Here is an 18,579-nt window from a genome sequence, read left to right as displayed (position 1 = left end):
TGCTGACTTCTGACAGCCAAGGCCTGGGAGCCTTGGAGAACCAGCAAGGACCTTTATGATCATAAAGAAGCTCTCAAAGCAACACAGCTTTTCAAGGGCTTAGTGCCTGGCTTTCCACTTTAAGCTCCCATCTGCAGACCCTTCACTCCACTCAACGCTCAAACTGTTTCAGAGCTGATCGCTGTCCTCCAAACTGGCAGACTAGAACTTGCTTCTTAACATGCCGTGGAGACAGCTGGTAAACAACCTATTACCAAGGCTGCTGGGTTTGTGGAATACAGACGATGAAGACCCGAACGGGATGCTTTACAAGGTGAGGCGAGGAAGCTGCCAGAGCTGGGCAAAGAACTAAGACCAGTGCTGTCCAACAGGGCTTTCCGTGATGCTGAGCACGTTCTAGACTGGCACTGTCCAGTCCTGTAGCCGCTAGCCACATGGAGCTACTGAGCACTTGAAATGTGACTAATGTCACCAAGAAACTAATTTTTAAATTTCATTTAATGCTTTAAAAATTAAAATTTCACTAGTCACACATGACTGTGACCTTATAGACAAGGCAACTCTAGACCCTCCTAAAGACAGATTTACAAGATAAGAACACAGATGTCGTAAAAAATAAAAATATTTAGTACAGTAGCACCTCAGAGTGAAGCGAACTTCAAATGCACCCAAAACAGTGGACTGGAGTTTTTTCAGTCTTTGATTTGTACAAACCACTGAGCCATGCATCCTCAGCCCAAACACACAACCCTGCAGGCAACTCCACCTCCCAGCAGCCCTGAGGCACTGACTGACTCCAGGGCTCCCAGGAGCAAAATCTGGATGCCTTTGACAATGACCAATTGTCTTTTACCAGCTGAAGAAACAGACCCCAGAGGACCAACAGACCTGCCCAGAACCCCAGCCAGGTTTCAGTCCTGAAAGCTGCACCCAGATCTCAGCGCCTACCCCAACCCCCAATCCAGGGCTCTTGCTAGCTAAGCTCAGTGCAGAAACAGGCCTTATCAGCCTTCAGCGCCACATACCTTTACTTCCAGAACTCTCCTGGGGCCCTGCTCCGTTCCTAAGTGCATGGGCCTCAGTGAGGACCAGCTGAGTGAAGGCAGCCGGCCTGTACTACCAGATGGGGACAGAATGTTTCTTGTCAACTGCTGCAAACTATCAAATGGAGCAGTAGCAACACTCAAATGGCGAGGACCTGGACAGAACAAAGATCGCTTAGCAGAAGCATTTAGGAGGAAAAGGACACCCTGAAAGCTCCTTATTACTGAAAGCCAGTCCTCAGAATGCTGCATGAGAAGTCACACACCCTCCTTGCAACGATCTGCTTAGAAAGCAACAGAAAGACCAGGAGAAAAGCCCATAGATTTGATGACTCCCTGTTCGTCTCACAAAAGCCCTCCCGAGGACCTAGTTTAAGTCCAAAGCCACAATTGCCGGTGTCTCTACCCCTCGATTTGTATTTTTATTAGCCGTTGAAACAATCTCAAATGACCTCCAGCTTCACCCTCCTCAACTGTACTCAGAGGTGTGAGGATTAAAGGATTAAGGATGTGTGTGCTTGTAACTCACCCAGCAGAGTAACTGTTAAGGAAAAGGCACCCCCTCAATTTATTTTAGTTCCCATGTCCCCACTGGCTATTCTCCAGCCCCTCTGTTCTACTCAGAACACTGTCATCGTTTTGCACAGCCCAAGTTCAACATCAGGTACCAGGGCCAGCAGCTCAGTGGACCGCCACATACAAGGCGTACTTAATGTGAAATGATCAAAGGTAAAATCTGCATGGGGTATTAACACAAGAAAGGGATGTGGAAGAAACAGAACTTGTCCTAGGAAGCAAGGTCTAGGATTAAAATACATCCCACACAGATTAGCAACTCAACAGTATGAAACGATTTCAGTGGGACAAGAGGCCCAGAGGACCCACCACCTCCCCAGAGCAGAGGGAAACGCCTCAGAAGGGCTAAAGGTACTAACTCTTACCCACAACTGTTGACTTGCCCCACAATAGCACGACACAGCACGCCGCAGCCCTTTCATTCTAGACTCACAGAAAGATTAGGAAGGAGTGGCCCAGGGGAAACGGGCTAGAAGGCACCAGCGGGCCAGGCACATGGGGTGCTGCAGGCTCGCTCGAGCCAGGAGGCTGGCTGGCAAAGAGTGCGGGGAAACCAATTTGTTTTTTTCCTTCCAATCAAGTTTCCAGGTCAGAGGTTGGGGGGTAGGGTACTTTAATTAAAATTCAAGTCACTTAGCTGATGCAAGAGAATCTTAACGTCAGTCTCAGAAACTCATCAGGAGGAGAAAAAAAAAAAAGCGTGAGCACCCATCATGCACCAGGCACACTGCCGCATCCCACAAATGTTACCTCAATTTGTCTTTAGGATGAGGGAGAACCCTGCAAAGCCTAAAACTAGCCTCCACCCACAAACACGGATATGACCTGGTTGGGGCTCAAAGCCCAGGAAAAATTGAGGTTACCAGGTAGAGCAAAACAAAGTACTTTAAAATATTAATGCTGAGCAACCTTATGCTAGAGACACATCTCCTTGGCACCTGAGCAGGCACTTACAACAGGCACCTTCATGGTCATCCTGCAGTGGCCAGGTACAATGTATTTCCTAGAAAACAGTGGGGAGAAGGAACCGATATTCACACAAGGCTCCAGCTACACAAATCCATTAGACCAGTCTTGCCCACAGGCTTGGCGGGGATCAGTTACCTGCAAATTTGGGGCCATTACTTGACAATAGGTATGACAATAGAGCCTACTTAGTCCGGGGAGGCATTGAAGCTTCAAGGATTTGCATATCTGCAGGATCCAGAGAAACTACTCTAGACTAGGGCCATTCTTCCTCTGAGAATATACTCAAGAATTATTACCTGGGACCCACAAAACTAGAGGTTAAAGAGGAAAGGTTCAACACAAGTCAAAAAGCTCCCCCAAAATTACCCGGTTTCCCATGCTGAGAAAGTCTTAAATAATCAGCAGGTGAACCACTTGAACGCCAAGAACAGAGGAATCTGATAAATGATCAAATCATGCGGCCCTCTCTTCATTTCAAAGATGCTCTGTATCTTTAAGAGCAAAGATGATGGGTGGTGCTTACTAAGAGCCCAAGCTTATAATTTTTAAAAAAAACAAATTTGAGAAGGACTTAGTGAAAGACTTAGTTTACAAGAGCATGGTAAGGTGACTAGTTGCCAGAATTAATAGTTTTTTGTGACTGGTGTTTCTTAATAATTTTGACCAAGGCGGGGGCGGTTGAAGAGCAAAACAACTAAGAGATACCATTGTACCAGGTGTCCAGCAACCCAGATGTTCCTGCAGGAGACACATTTAAACACCAAGTAGCCTGCACTTCAGTAGGGGATAGCTAGCCTAACCTAACTGCCCTGCCCATACACCCTACCTGGCTTGAGAGGCCTCCTCCTACACCTGGGGTTAAGTGCACCGGGTTTGTGTTAGCCGCGGCTGAAGGGAAGAAGGCGCTGGCCAACCTCAGCACCTCGGCGGAAGAGACAGACCGCGAAATGCCCAGAGCCCCCATGCAGTCCCGAGACAATTCGGCACCACCAGCCCCCAACAGCTCCTTTCCTTCTCCGTGCCTCCGTTGGAGAGGAAACGGAAGGACCGGTACCCAAGGGCACAAAATAGTAGAACTGGTAAAAGCCCACCCCGGAGGCATCCAGACCAAGGCCTGTCCAAGCACGTTTTGACCTGTAACCCTGCAACTAGCATGGTCCCTCGGGGCCGGAGCGGGAAGGGAGTGCAGGCAGAACGTGACACGTGACCCACGCGCCCCCGGGCATGAAGTCAGCGGGCACTCAGGGCAAGACGGCCTCTGCCTCTCCGGACACCCTTTGAGGGGCTAAAAGCTAATCCTTTCGAGAGACACTCAGCCTTTGCCATTGGAACCCTAACTCGGTTCAAACGGTCCCTCCGCCCGCAGCAGGGTTCCAATCACAACCCGTCTCCTAGCTCATCCTCCCGGTTCCGCAAACCGAGCCCCTTCCCCTGGTTCACCGCACTGAACTCCCAGAGGCTGGGCTACCTGCTCGGGTTTACCAACCGCCGGGCCTCTGTGGGGAGCACCCACGGCGAGATAAAGAAGCCCGGAAGTTGGGTGAGGCTGCTGAAGCGACCAATGCAACTCCAAACCCCAGCAGCGGGAAGGGGGTGCCCGCGGGCCTTGGGACACCTCCTCGCCCTTGTGAGCACCTAGCCCTGCCTACAGCCGGCCCGCCGCCGCCTCTCCCGGATCAGATCGGGTACACACGACCTTTGAAAAGTAAACGCGTGTGGGGTTGGGCGACCTTGGGTGGGACGCGTTCAGGTCTGTCTCACCAGAGGGTGTGAGCTCTCGGAGAAAGTTACGCCGCAGAGGGGTGCCCCAGGTGTCGCACCCTTGCCTCCTGCCCCCGATGATGGTGACGCGCGTGGGGGACACTGCGCGGTGGCAGAGCGCGGCCCCAGGCAAGCACACGCGATTTGTCAGCGAGAGCCGGGCGGGGGAAGACGAGGGGGCGCGCAGGCGACGAAAGGGAAAGGGCCTGCTTGACAGCAGGCGACGGGCCGGAGCCCCTCTGCACGCGCTAGGAGTCGGGAGCCTCAAGCTCCGGGACACCTGGGGCGCGCGACGCACCTCGCACCTGCACCCTAGGCTCACCATCACCTCGACGGCGTCGCCCTAGGGGCTCGGCAGGTGGTCCCAGGTCCAGCTGCTCCCCAGCGGCCCCAACTTACCAGCTCCTCGGCGACCGTCGGGATGCAGAGTCCTCGCGCCGCCGCCACCCCCCCGGCCCCCCAGCTCCCCGCGCCCCCGCCTCTGTCCAACGGTCCGGCCCCGCAGCGTAGCTCTCGGGCCGCTCCCCCACGTGCTCGCCCAGGCGGGTGGAACACAGAGACATTAAATACTGAGGACGCGCAGCGACGTGCCCGCGGCGAGACGCAAGGCCCCGCCCCCTGCCCTCGTGCCCCGCGCCCGCCCCGCTCACCTGCGCTTGCGCGCCGCGAGCCGCTCCCGCCGCGCCTCTCCCAGCTGCGCCAGAGGGGGCGCGGTCTAGAGCTCCAGCATCCCGCCGCCGCCGCCGCCGCCGCCGCCGCCCGCCGCCCGCCGCCCGGCCTTGCTCGTGCTCTCGCGAGATGAGTTGTAATCTCGGTGGGGCTCCGGAGAGAGTCCTAGCTGGAGGCTTCAGAACCCGCCCCTGCAACGTCGAACCTCTGCCCCGGCGGCCCAGCAGCGCAGGTTCGCCTGCCTCGGCTCGGGGCGACCTCGAGGGGTCGGTTTAACCGTCTGCCTGCCTCGGTACCGAGAGGTCCCTGGAAAAGGCGGAGGGGCTGGTGAGGGGCAGGGCTCTCCTTGCCTCGCCTTGTGTAGGTGTACACAGTGTAATGCATCATTACATTGTACGCATAATTAATTAAGTGCCCATTAGTAATTGCTCAGTAATACTGCGTAATGGGAGTACCTGGGACCACTGAAATTTAGCATTCTTGCCCATTTCCACAACTTGGTGATGTCGAAGTGAAACAGACTTTCATCTAAATGGAGTGGGGTTTTGGAATAATTTCTGCCAAGAGGTAGTCGTCGTCATCACTGACTCCACGAGGAAACCTGGGAAAATAAGTTCCCTCTATGCAGGTGGACAACGGGGTGCTCCAGCTGGCCAGGCCTGCTTTCTTGTGACATAGGGACTTTAAGTAAACATTTGAGCGGGATATAAAAAAGAGATCATGCTAAGAACCATTACTTAGGAACATGTTTAATCTTCACTAGTGATCAAATGCAAATTTAAATGATCATGAGATACTATTTGCCTATTGAGTTGTAAGTATAACTTCATATATAAATATATAAATCTCAATTGCATGGTGTAGTGAGTGCCATGAAGGAAACAATTAGGAAAGAAATAACAAAAAGAGACCTGTTTTAGGTTCTGTGGTTCAAAAAAGCCTAAGGTGAAATTTAAACTGAAACCTACTTGATGAGAAGGAGCTAGCCTTGCAAATTGTATTTGAGAATAAGGGTAGGGGAGAATTCTAGCAGAGGCAACAACGCTGACTGTGTTGCGGGAAACAACTTCTGGATGGAATATCGTGAGGTGGAGAGTGCTGGAAAAGAAGGTTGGTGACTGGAAAGGGAGGAGTTTGTTGGAGTTTGCGGACGGGGACTGCACTATTTTATAAACCATAGTAAAGCTTGGATTTTATTCTACTCTGCTCAGCCCCCAAACCAGACATACCTCCACCTCAGGGCCTTTGCACTTGCTATTCCCTCCAATTGGGATATTCTGCAGAGCTCACTCCCTCACTTCTTTCAAGTCCTTTGCTCAAAGAGCACCTACTCAGTGAAACTTTCCCTGGAGTCATGTTTAAATTGTAAACGCATGCACACCCAGACACACATACAATTCCCTGTCCCTCATGCCTTCTTTATTTTTCTTCACAGCACTTACCACTATCCGCATATTATATATTTCCTTTATCTCATGAGTGGAGTTATCTTTGAGGGTATGGCACATAGAGGGCACTTAGTAAAAGTGTGTTTAGTGAGTGAATGGGAAGCCATTACAGAGGGATATGTAGAAAGTAATGCAATATAATTTCTCTTTTTAAACAAGAGCTGTAGCTGCTGTGGCAAGAATCGACTTGAAGAAGACTAGCAGAGAAGCAGTGAGACCAGTTGGGAGGCGGCTGCAGTGGTCCAGGTGAGAAGTGATGCTGGTGGAGCCAAGAGCCACGACAGTGCACATGAAAAGACTGCTTTGGACTCAGTAAATATTTTGGACGGTGTAGCAACAAGACAAACTTGTGTTTTGGGGGGTAAGGAAAAGGGAATGATGCTTCCCCTAGCCTGAGTTACTGTGTGAAATGGGGAAAAGTTTACTGAGATGGGCGAAGATGGGGGCAGAGAAGCATTTGTTTCATTGTGGACCCATTAAGTTTGTACTGTTTTTGTAACATCCAAGTGCAGATAGTAGTTGAGCTGTATATGCAAGCCTGTAACTCAGAGAAGCGGTCTGAGTGGGAACAACAAATACGTATTGAAAATCATGTCAAAAGTGGATAATTTTTTAAAAAGACAATTAGCTGGTGGTAGTGGAGGTATGAAATGTCTATAGGGAAGAAACTGAGAAAATGATGTCTGGGGTAGGAACTGGAGAGGTTGTAGGGAAAATGGAGAGAGGGAGGGAGCGGAAGAAAGGTGGGGATGGGCTGTGAATATGATTATGGGAAGGAGGGACAGAAAGTTGGGGCAAATGGGATGGATATGTCGGTCCCATTTATGTGTGGGGACAAGGGCAAGGCCTGCCAGAATACGAGGAGTAAGGGGAGAAAAGAAGAGTGGGAGAATGGAAACACTAGGGAAAGTACAGGACACAAGGGCCAGGGGAAAAGGTGAGAACACAGATTAACTGTAATCACAGCTAGAGACCAGCCCAGCAGCTGGAGGTGGCCACAGGGTCAGGGCAGTTCAGAGGTCACAGGGTGATCCTAGTATGAGATAAGGAAGTGAAGGAATGAGAAGGCAGTTGAGGATGGAATGAGAAGGAAGGTGAGGATGGAATGAGGTCCTCAGAACTTGGCCATGAGGAAACAGGATTCTATTATTAGACATAAACTTGAGCATCAGCTCACAACAGGCAAAAGTCTGCTTTAAGGCAGGAATTTTAAACAAAGATACACAAAATATCCTCTGGACATCTATGAAGTCCCTGCAGTTGCTCAAATGGTTTTCTAAGTATGGCATTCTTCTGTGGAAATAGATATGGATGGCTTCTATCACATTCTCTAATCCTGACATTTAAAAAGAGAGAGAGAAAGAATAGAGTCTGGTGCATAAAGCAAGACAAAAGGTAACATTATATATTAAAAAAAAAAAGGAATATGTCAATCAGAAGGAGGAGGTGAAAAAGAAAGCATGCAAAGGAGACCAAAAAAGGAGGAGGAGGTGAAGGAGGAGGAGAAGGCAGAGCCCGTCTAAGGGAGAAGGTATCCAACCTGATCTAATCAAGAAGCTGCCCGCTCCGCTAAGTGGAAATGATGAGAAAAGAACCTGATGCTATTAGTCATTTAAATCCTGTAACTGCTCCTCATTCCGACTCACCCACGAAGCATCCTTCTGTTAAGGAGATGAAAGAGAGAAGCCATGGCTGGACCTATGGAAGGCAGCCGTCCACCCGACAGGTAGGTTTCTGTAAATTACATAAGCGGTCCTCTGGTTTTCTACATCTGGTACATCTTGTGAATGTTTTTTTGTTTGTTTGTTTGTTTGAGTAAGCTGCTGGTTTTGCGACTGGAACATCGTGAGGTTTCTGAGCCTGTCATGAAGCTGAGTGAGGGCTTGATGCAGGACCGTGGGGAATTTCATCCCAACATCTTCTTGGGAAACTCTCTTCAAAAGTCAGCCAGTTGTCTTCTCCTGGCAGCCCCTCCAATGCCAGGGGCACGTGTTTGAGAAATGTCCTGCCTTTCCTACTGGAAGCGTCTCCAGAAGGAACTTTTTCAGTGCTCACAAATGTGAGCTGTCTCCTTTATGGGCAGTACGGAGAAGGATGAATGAACAAGTGAAACTAAACCGTGCTCACCCTCCACCTGATGCTCTGTTCCCTGAAACTGCAGGAGCATTTGGGTTTGCCCCAGGACCACATCTGCTGGGAAGAATAAAGAGTCTCCTCTCCGGAGAAGTCAGCGGAAAGAGTTGTGGACTAACAGTACTAATGGCTAATACTTAATGAGCACTTAACTCCTAGCACTACGCACAGTACTTTATTCTAACTTCCACCAACCACAGTCACACAGCAGCAGAGACAAAATTTTAACCCAGGAAATCTGATTTAGGAGCCCTTGGATTAACCAATTCACTGTCCTGCTGCTAGAGGCAGATCTGGAGATCTAGAGAGCAGTTTTATACAGGACCTGTCTGCACAGTGGCTTAGGGTTGCAAGAGGATAAAAGCTAGACCTGCCAGGTGCCTGAGGCCTAGGCCCAGACCTAGGCATCACTCGTGCTGCATTCTGTTGGTCAGAAGAAGTTACCAGGCCAGCCCAGGTTCAAGGGAAGCACCAATAGATTCCGCATCTAGGTGAGAGAAAAGGCAGGAGATTGGGAATATGATTAACCTGCCACATCCATTATATCATATTCCATTTTACAGCCAATTTATGACTTAGGAGGTATCTAACTGGTGAGATTCTGTGGCTGCTTCAGCTATGGGTGGTGTGAAATGCACCATGATAAAACACAGGGTTCAAATCCTCATTTCAGTGCTGACTTGCTAGACGACCCTCGGGCAAATTATTAAACCTTTCTTCCCTTCCTTTCTTCATCTCTAAAATGAGGGGCAGTAACGTCTAGCTTGCCAGGGTAATTCTGAGAATCAGAGAGAATGCAAGGAAAATGCTAGTGCCTGGGAGATGAGATGGCTAAGCGGTCCTGTAACACTGTTGTTACTAGATTTCTTGTCTTTCTTCTTAAGTAAGGTAACAGGACTGGTAATAGAGTGATTTCTTTTCCCTGTCATGGGAACACCTAGCAGACCTCTAGTATTGCCTGCCCCTCCCTGGAAACCTCAGAAATTATGCAGTAGAGTTGGGGCATGGCCTTGTGAATTTGTTCAACGTTTTGGAAAGCACTTTAGTAATCATTAACAAGAGTCATAAAAAGCGTTCATATCCTTTGACCCAATTACTAGATTTCAAGAAAATTATCCTCAGGGAACTGATTCAAAAGAAAAGCAAAATCCATATACATCAAGTTCTTCGTTGCCTTTTCTCTAGAGCAACTAAAAATAAACAGCTTAAATGTCCAACAGTAAGTGAATGGTTAGCTAAATTACGATCAAATGAATATTTGTCAGAATATTATATGACTCCTAAAATGACAATTATTATCACTACATGACAGTATGGGGAAAAAAATTTAATGAATTGCTAAGTGACAAATTCAGAATTCAAAAATTTCTCTACAATAAACAGCTAGAACAAGACAATGAAAAATTTTGGTAGTGTTTGGAAAGTGGTCTTGAAATTGATTTATCTTCTTTAAAAATATTCTTTATTATTTTACATCCAAATCAGAAGAAAAATTTGGGCAAGGCCATATGGGAAAGTGATTTATTTAAAAAAAGAAGGGCATATAATAAGTGCCAGAGAATACATTGCAGAGCTTTTAAACATACAAGTGCTCAAGCTGCTCCCTGGAGATTCTAATTCGGGAGGTCCCAGATAGGGCACAGTCACTGGTATCTTTTCAGAGCTCCACAAATGATTTTGACACGAGACTGAGACTCACTGAGCTGGGCACTCATCATTATCCTTTCAAATGATGTAATATAAACACTCTGTCTGATCAGAAATAGCAATACAAAGGAAACTTACATAGTTAGAACTCTTTTTCCCTAACACAGTTTGTTCCTACGTGTGGGCCTTTTCCATTTCCACGTATTTAGTTGTGCTGTGATAAATCTGTAGCCTCTGTATATAATCCAGAACACAGAAAGAACAGCTTTTGATAAACATGTGTGGTTCTGTACAATGTAAGGAAAAAACATGACATAAGAGCTGATGGCCTGGGTTTAGCAGAAAGAGTAATAGCAGGAAAAAAAAAATCTCATCTCCATATCAGTCAAAAGATATTGACAGGATTTCAAGGACGGTCTCCCACTGTGACCAGCTGTGGCCCTTTCCTGAGGAATAGAAGTAGTGGATAGTCTCATGAAATTGAATATGCATATTTTTCTTTCTTCTTATAATGGTAGCATTAACCCATAGGGAGTTATTGTTAAAGACTGAAGAGCAGGAACAGAAAAAACCAGAGTCTTGTTGTACCCAGCTTAGCATCCACAGAATCTAGTGAGAGACAGTAGATTCTCTGAGAAAATCCTGGAATTGACCGATTTTCACGATAGTTTCCTGAGACCATCATTGCCCAAAGTGAGCTCTCTGTAAAAAGCAGTTAGTTCCTCAGAAGGCTGAAAGGTATTGCTTGAAAAGGGATTCCATGATGAAATAATTTTGGAATGCAGGATTTAACCAAGCTAGAGAGGTTTCTTTGTAGGACTTCTCGGGGGGGTTTTGAATCTCTGAGAAAGAATTATAGTATGAAATACAAAATTTCCTCGATGAAACACACCTTGCAAAACACTTCTATAGACATGTGATTTCCAGTTAAAGCAAAATAAATGTTGATTGTTAAATCAAGGAAAATTAATACAGGATATTTTGACCCTAGATTTACATTAGTAAATGTGCATATTCCACCTAAGGAAAACTAACTTTTACATGAAAATTAAGATACAGAATATCTAAAAAAATTCAAGAGCCTCTCCAGACAAATCCTTAGAACTAATGAAAGGGTTGACTAAAGTTCCCAGACATAAGAAACTTGCGGGGGGAAATAAAAAGCAAACAATTAGAAAATTTAATTTTAAAAATACCGTCCATAATAAGGGCCAAAATCTGTAAGCTGTATAGGAATAAGTCTAATAAAACAGGGTCAAACTTGCCTGGAGGAAAATTAAAACCTTTATTGGAAGACATAAAAGGATTTCTAAACAAATGGAGTAATGAAACCATGTTTGTGGTTGGGGAGACTCAATGTGATAAAGATGTAATAGTTCTCCATCTTTCACTTCCCTCGCTTCCTAATTAAGACATACTTCTCATCCTTTCATTCTCTTGTTTCTTGCAATGTCCAAAAGCAAAGGTGGTAGCAGCTCTTTCATTATCAGAATGTCTTCTGCCTGTCTCAGCAAACTTCTAGTGAGGCACGTTTTAGACCTCCATCTACAGATGACCAGTGGTATCCTGGTGGTTGTTCTTAAGGTTTCCAGTATAATACACAAGGTCTTAAAGCATATTCAGGTAATATGAAATTCTATGAAGGGCCTATGCAATTTGTTTGTGATTTCTGACCGCTAGATATATCTCTCTCTTGTTGGTTTTTGGAGTTTTTTTGTTTTTCTTTTTGTTTTTTAATGGAGGTACTGGGGGTTGAACCCAAGACCTCGGGCATGCTAAGTGTGTGCTCTACCACTGAGCTATTACCCTCCCCCTACATAGATATCTCCTTGGATACCTGAGCTAGAAGGGCTTTTCTTGTGTTCAAAACTGCCTAATTTAATTTACTAAGTGGGGTACAGCAGAGGTAAACAAAGGTAGCTTCCTGGCTCACAGCAATACTCCTAGTGGCCACATTTGTGCTACATTTCCCCTGATAACAGACTCAACCCCAAGTCACAGAAATGGGCAAGCAATCCCACCTGGCGCAATTATAACACCTCATTCCTCTGGCCTACAGCTGGACCAGTGGTGGACACATGACCCAAGCTGGACCAGTCAGTCTTTCCCAGTGGAGGGAGGGATAAAGCTAACAAGAAAAGAGCAGAAGAGATAAGAGACTGATAATTTTTGAACCCCTGGTTCTAGTCACCTCTGCTTTTTCATGGGTTGAGGATATAAGCCAATAAAGGTCCCCTCTTTTGCTTTAATTAGCTCAATATGGCTTTCTGTCTCTTGTAACCAAAGAATCTCCACAACATGTAAGCAGGTGGATGCTTCTATGCATAAATTTCCCAGGCTGCTACTAATGCAGTCAGAGATGATTCAGGGAAGCAGGAACACTACAAGTTCTGGAAAAAGGAATTTATTATAGGAAAGAAACTTAACACCATGGTAGGAGGACCTGGGGAAGTGAAGGACCAGGAGGACAGTTGGAGATCAGAGAAGAGGTCACCATTTAGTCGATCTGAGAAGCTAAACACATCCAGCATCAGAATGAGATGGCAAAGACAAGGCTCATGGGAGGCCAGTGGGCAGCTGTGCCTCTGGGTAGCAGCTTTGTGAATGTGGATCACAGCCATGCACGTGGCAGTGTTGGGGCCACTGTCAGTCAACAGGATCATCAGCTGGTAAGAAGAGGCAGGTCAGGAGCAGAGGAGAGTATGGACAAGCTGGACCCCACGGGCACGTCTGCATCCATCCCTCTGTAACCGCTTCTGACCACGACAGCCTGCAGAGGGTAGTGACTGCTCCCTCACCTCCACCTTCCACATCTCATGCAGATTCCTTTTTTGGCCAGCTCCTGCCTAGAACCATACAGAGAAGGGGATTTGGGGAAATGTAGATCCCAACTTAGTCACGTTGACACAGTACAAATTATCCTAACCTTTATCCAGATGCTGCACATTGAGAACTTCCTGTAAAGATTCACCAGTGAGGACAGCAATCAGGTGCTACAGCACTTGACTGGGTGCTCAGCCGCAGTCTGACCCTGAGCCTCCGGCTGCTCTCCTCATTGGGCAGTTTTCCCCACACCCTTCCAAGTTCCCAGCTCCACAGCCCTCCTGTCTTATACCTGAGAGCCCTCGATCCTCCTCCCAAATCTGTAGGCTCAGCCTTATCACAATTTTTAGGACCGATTCTAACTTTAGAAAAGGAGGATGAGGTATATTTAGTCTAATACTTGGGGACACAACATAAAATTAAGTTTACCCTGAGATCAGCCATGAGCCTTTTTTTTGGGGGGAGGGGTGGTAATTAAATTTTTTTGCTTAATTGAGGAACTGGGGATTGAACCCAGGACCCTGTGCACTGCTAAGCACGCCCCCTCCCTACCACTGGCCTATACCGTCCCCCTTGAGATCAGCTTTGACTTCTTGCTCAGCCCTAGTTTCTCTTGGCTGGCTTCTGCCTTGCTCCTAAAGCCAAAAATGCCATTTTGATGATCTACAGAGCATTCCTTCCAGGCCTCTCAGGATGAAGTCCCTGCCTTGCTTTGGCTCTCCCCAAACCCCACCCAGCTCCTACCTCTGAACTCCAGTCAGGAGTGGCGGCTGCTACCTGCAAACATGCTTTCCCAATATGAGCTTCTGCAGGTTGGATTTCCACTTGCAGCAAACCCATGATGTGCTTGAGCGATACTCTTCCAAGCCATTTGGAACCCTGACGTTGTACAAGTAACTCTTGTTCTCCGGAATCAAAGGGTCACCTGCTTGCTGGGTGTAGCCTCACGTCACAGAGTCACCTGCTTTCAAAGTTCACTAAAATTTAACTCTCCCTTGTTGACCAGTTTTGGTGCCAAACTCAAACAGCCTCTTCAATTTTTTGTTTTTAAATCGCTATACCACCCTGTTGTTTCTTTGTTTAAACTTCTTTCTCTCTCTTTTTGGTTTTGAGGGGATAAGTAATTAGGTTTGTTTATTGACTGATTTTTAATGGAGGTACTGGGGATTGAACATAGGACCTTGCACTCTACCACTGAGCTGTACCCTCCCCCTTTAATTTCTTTTATCGCCTGTTTAATCCCTTCCAGCCCAGCACATCGGAGTTCAATATTCAGTTACATTTCATTTTCTGACTGAATTTCTCTTCAGTTTAATGCCAGCATCAGCAAGGGGAGAGGGTATAGCTCAGTGGTAGGGTGCGTGCTTAGCACGCATGAAGCCCTGGGTTCAATCCCCAGTACCTCTGTTAAAAAATAAATTAATCAGTGAACCTAATCGCCCCCCCAACAAAATTTTTTTTAAAGAGAGAGAATTCTAATAACCAACATTAGCAGCTGACTTTCTCTTCCAAAAAAAAAAAAAAATAATAATAATAATAATAATAATAACAGTTGTGGTTATTGTTACTTTTTAATTACCTAAGGAAATTTCCATGTGCCCAGCCATGAGCGGAGAATCACACAGTCGTGGTAAGGTGGAGTGCCAGTCAGTCACTCAGTTCGTTCCCACGTGCTCAGGTGTTTAAGGTGCTTGTCCTGGCCATGGCTGCATGTCATGGATCTTTGGGGTCACCCAAAAGTATTTTAAGTGGCATCCAAGAATGCCAAAGATGTTAATTTATTACCGGCTCTGTTGCTACCCTCTCTCTGCCCTTGTCATATCAGATGGCCCTCATGCCTCCTATTTTACTAAACAACTGCTTATCGCTGATTGCCCTGCTCCCCAGATTCCATGTTCTGCCTGCCAAACTGGAGAGCCTCCCAGCACCTGCACCTGTGGGCTACAGGTGTGTCAAGTGTCAGGTTCCCCACCCCTTCCTGTGTACCGTGTTTCTTCAATGCCCTGGACCAGTTTGGTTAGGATGACTGCCATTACCAGTAACACATTGAACACTGGGTGTACTGACTCATGGAAATAGTTTTAAATACCTCTGCTGGCTCCAGGGGAATATATCAAGAGAAAACAAAGGCACCTGTAAGGTATCTGAGATCATTAAATCACCTCTTACAGGCCACCTGAACGCTAACAAGTTGAGCAAGATCATCACTGACCACTTTACGGCCATCAAGTTAGGCGCTAGTTCAAATGTATGATCTAATGGCGCTTTTATGCACTTACAGCTCACTGGGCGCCTTGTGTAATCATTGTAGAGCTATATTTAAGTCTGTTTTATAGAAGCTGAAGCAGCTCACTAGGTGATTATGGGTTTTATGATCTTTTCTCTTAGGGTGTATTTTTGACCCTATTTCTAGCTTATTTAGTGCTGAGTTCCTTAGATGGGAGCCCATTGTCCCATTTTAATAGTATTCCTATGAGAAAATGAAATACAGATTTGTTTTTTCATTCAATGAATATTTTCATTTTTAAATGATCCACTCTGTCAATGAGAAGTCTACCTCTGATTTGTGCTGTGTGTGTGTGTGTGTGTGTGTGTGTGTGTGTGTGGCCGATAGTGAGGGAGGAGCCAGCGTGGGCTGGATAAGAGGCTTGGAGAAAAATCTTTGTTCCAGGACTGATAACTGTGACAAGTTTCCTAGATGGCAGAGAGTAGGAAGCCTGCTGGTTGGGATGACCCTAAGCTAAGTTCTCCCAAAGATTCAATACCTTCAGCTTCCCCTAGGTTTCCTTGCACGGAACTTCAGCTCATTCTTGCTCTTTCTCTGGACAAAATGGAGCCATTCCTTCTTTTGCTGACCCTACTTTGGCTAGAGGCCCCAGCCTCTTTTCCCTGAAGCCTCAGCTTCTCCTGGGCACCTGTGGTAGGCCAAATAATACCTCCCAGGGATGTCCATGTCTTAATCCCCAGAATATGTGAATAAGCTACCTTGCGTGGTCCAGGGGACTTGGCAGATGTCAGTAAGTGAAGGATCTTGAGGGGGGAGATTATCTTGGATTATCTATGTGGGCCCAGCGTAATCACAAGGGTCCCTTGAGAGAAGGATACAAAAGGATTAGGGCCAGAAAAGGAGATGTGACGATGAAAGCAGAGGTTGGAGTGATGTGGAGCCACGGGCCAACGAATTCAGGCAGCCTCTAGAAACTGGAAAAGGCAAGGTAACAGTGTCCCCAGAAAGAAGGCAACCTGACCCATGTCTTAGCCCAGTAAGACCCATTTTGGACTTCTGATCTCCAGAACTGTAAGAGAATAAATTTGTGTTGGCTTATGCCAACACTAAATTTGGGGTGACTTGTTACATCAGCAAAAGGAAACTGATACAGTGCCCCAGCCAACGCTGAGTAGAAGGCAGAGCTGTGCTGCCCGATATGGTAGCCATAGCCATGTGGAGCTAGTGAGCAGGTGGAATGCAGCTAGGCTGAATTGGGATGTGCTGCAAGTATGAAGTACACACAAGATTTTAAGAACTTCATTACTATTTTGGATACACTGGGTTAAATAAAATATATTGTTAGAGTTACTATCACCTAATTATTTTCACTTGTTTATATGTAGCCACTAGAAAAATTAAAGTTACACATGCAACTGGCATTATATTTCTATTGATCAGTGTTGTTCTTCAGGTTTGGATGAATCTCACTGCTGCAGTTTCTGACATAATTACTGTGAAACCTGTGTGGACTGGTCCAGGCCTTCTGCCTCCAGCCCAGATGCTTCTGGTCCCTGGGGAGTAGTCCAGGATGCTGCCAGAAGGAGGACCAGCCCTGAGCTTCCCTGAGCCTCCCTGGCTTGAGTCTGGGTATCCTGCCTGAAGTTTCACAAACTTGAGTTTTATGGCCTGGGGGTGACCTATAACAAAAAGAACACAAAATTAGGTGTGGTCTCTGAGCATCTGTGCACGTGAAGGACCTTGAAGCTTAAGCTTCATTAGCCTTGATAGTAACCTGCCTCTGCTGCCTTTCCCGAATCTCATCTGATGTGGCTCCTTTCTCCTCATTTCTAATCTGCCAGGGATCCCACCTTCCACAGAGCTTTCACTGTTCCTAAGACAACATCCAAAGTGGCCGCCACGGCCCTTAACCCAGACAAAAGGGGCCCAGGCCTTGAGCTTTGGAGGCTCCACAAGTCACAAACACAACAGATAGGTGTATTAAGGAACGTAAAAGTGCCCATCACTTGGCATGTGGCATTCAGTGCTCGTCCAGCACCATCCACAAACCTGGAATAACTCTCATGACTCACACTATTCAGATCCCGAGAAATTGCTTCATTATATTTCTGACCCCGTATCTTTGACATAAAAAGGAACTGAGATCAGAGACCATTGAACATTTGTAAGTTGTGCTGCTGCTAACATAGAGCTAGACTCTGCCTCCGAGTGCAAGGAGGAGGAACCACTTTCCAGAAAAAAGAGAAATCAATCAACTTGTTACATCCTTCATCTCAGCTAGTTTGAATGCAACAGATTCTTGTATAACAAGGTATCATTTCTCAGTGGTGCATGGTTCTGATATTTGCAACAGTTGCAGGTGAGAGCTAAGGGACATTTTGTAACATTAAATAATTCTGATTACTCTCACATTTGTATACATGCAGGTTTAGATGTAGCATTCAGGAAACATGAATTGGCAACTAGGTGGACAAGTATCGTGGCAACTGGGTGCACATTGAATGCTAAAAATGATGAATTTTCATTAAAATTTGAGTAAGATGTAAATTTTCCAAAAATTTAGATGTAAATTTCAGCTTTATTGAAATAATTTTGAAAATGAGTATAAGACCATCCTAGAGACAGAAAATACAAAAGTAGAGCTCAGAGAAGAGAAAGGCTGAAGGAAAATGAGACAGAAAGCCGTCTGCTTGAGGGAGGAGGGAATGGGGGGTGGTAGAGTGTGCGCTTAGCATGGCTGAGGTCCTGGGTTCAATCCCCAGTACCTCGGTTGAAATGAATAAATAAATAGACCTAATCACACACACCCCCAAAAAAAAAACCTAAAAATTTTTTAAAAAGAAAAAAAAAGGAAGCAGTTTGCTTAAATTTCTACAAACCAGAAACAATGAAAATGAGGAGACTTTAGATGAACATAACCTACAGAAAAAGGCAGACAAGATTTTACAAATTCTTTACTTAATAAAGAGTTTATTACAAATCAGATGAAAATGAGCAACAGCAACAAATCTTCCAAGTCACGTTTTGGAAAGATTAGATGCAGTCCCTGCAGCTTTGTATTCTCCACTAAGTGAAGACTTTATTGATTCAAACAACGGGAGCACCACCACCAGCACCAAAAGAATTATTCATAACAAAATCATAACTCAGGAAGTCAAATGCAATTCTGGCCTGTCCAATAGCATATGAAGAAAATTGCATTTATAAAAGCTGCGATTGAATGTGAAAGCCAAAAACCTCTGGAGCATTTACTGTGCTTATGGGACAGTGATGCTGAAAAATG

At 46.1% G+C, this 18,579-nt stretch overlaps 1 protein-coding gene and 1 long non-coding RNA gene across 3 annotated transcripts in view; one reads left to right on the top strand and one right to left on the bottom strand.

The window, feature by feature from the left end:
- AKAP1 (A-kinase anchoring protein 1) overlaps positions 1-4,814 on the bottom strand; it is a 30,150-nt gene extending 25,336 nt beyond the window's left edge. The window contains exon 1 of the mRNA XM_006216416.4: positions 4,749-4,814. The gene's annotated coding sequence lies outside the window, so the exon portion shown is untranslated. The remainder of the gene's footprint in view (positions 1-4,748) is intronic.
- Positions 4,815-5,057: 243 nt separating this feature from the next.
- Positions 5,058-9,987, top strand: LOC116283591 (uncharacterized). 2 transcript variants are annotated; one of them, XR_012060128.1, is made up of 3 exons: positions 5,058-5,378; positions 6,626-8,192; positions 8,287-9,987. It is a non-coding gene; the product is annotated as an uncharacterized lncRNA (long non-coding RNA). The 2 variants fall into 2 exon arrangements; XR_012060127.1 differs by having other exon boundaries at positions 5,058-6,128.
- The last annotated feature ends 8,592 nt before the right edge of the window (positions 9,988-18,579 follow it).

Source organism: Vicugna pacos, chromosome 16, assembly GCF_048564905.1.
Source record: "Vicugna pacos chromosome 16, VicPac4, whole genome shotgun sequence".
Classification (NCBI taxonomy): domain Eukaryota; kingdom Metazoa; phylum Chordata; class Mammalia; order Artiodactyla; family Camelidae; genus Vicugna; species Vicugna pacos.
The sequence above is the reverse complement of the archived record's forward strand: the minus strand, read 5'-3'. Positions and strand labels throughout refer to the sequence as shown.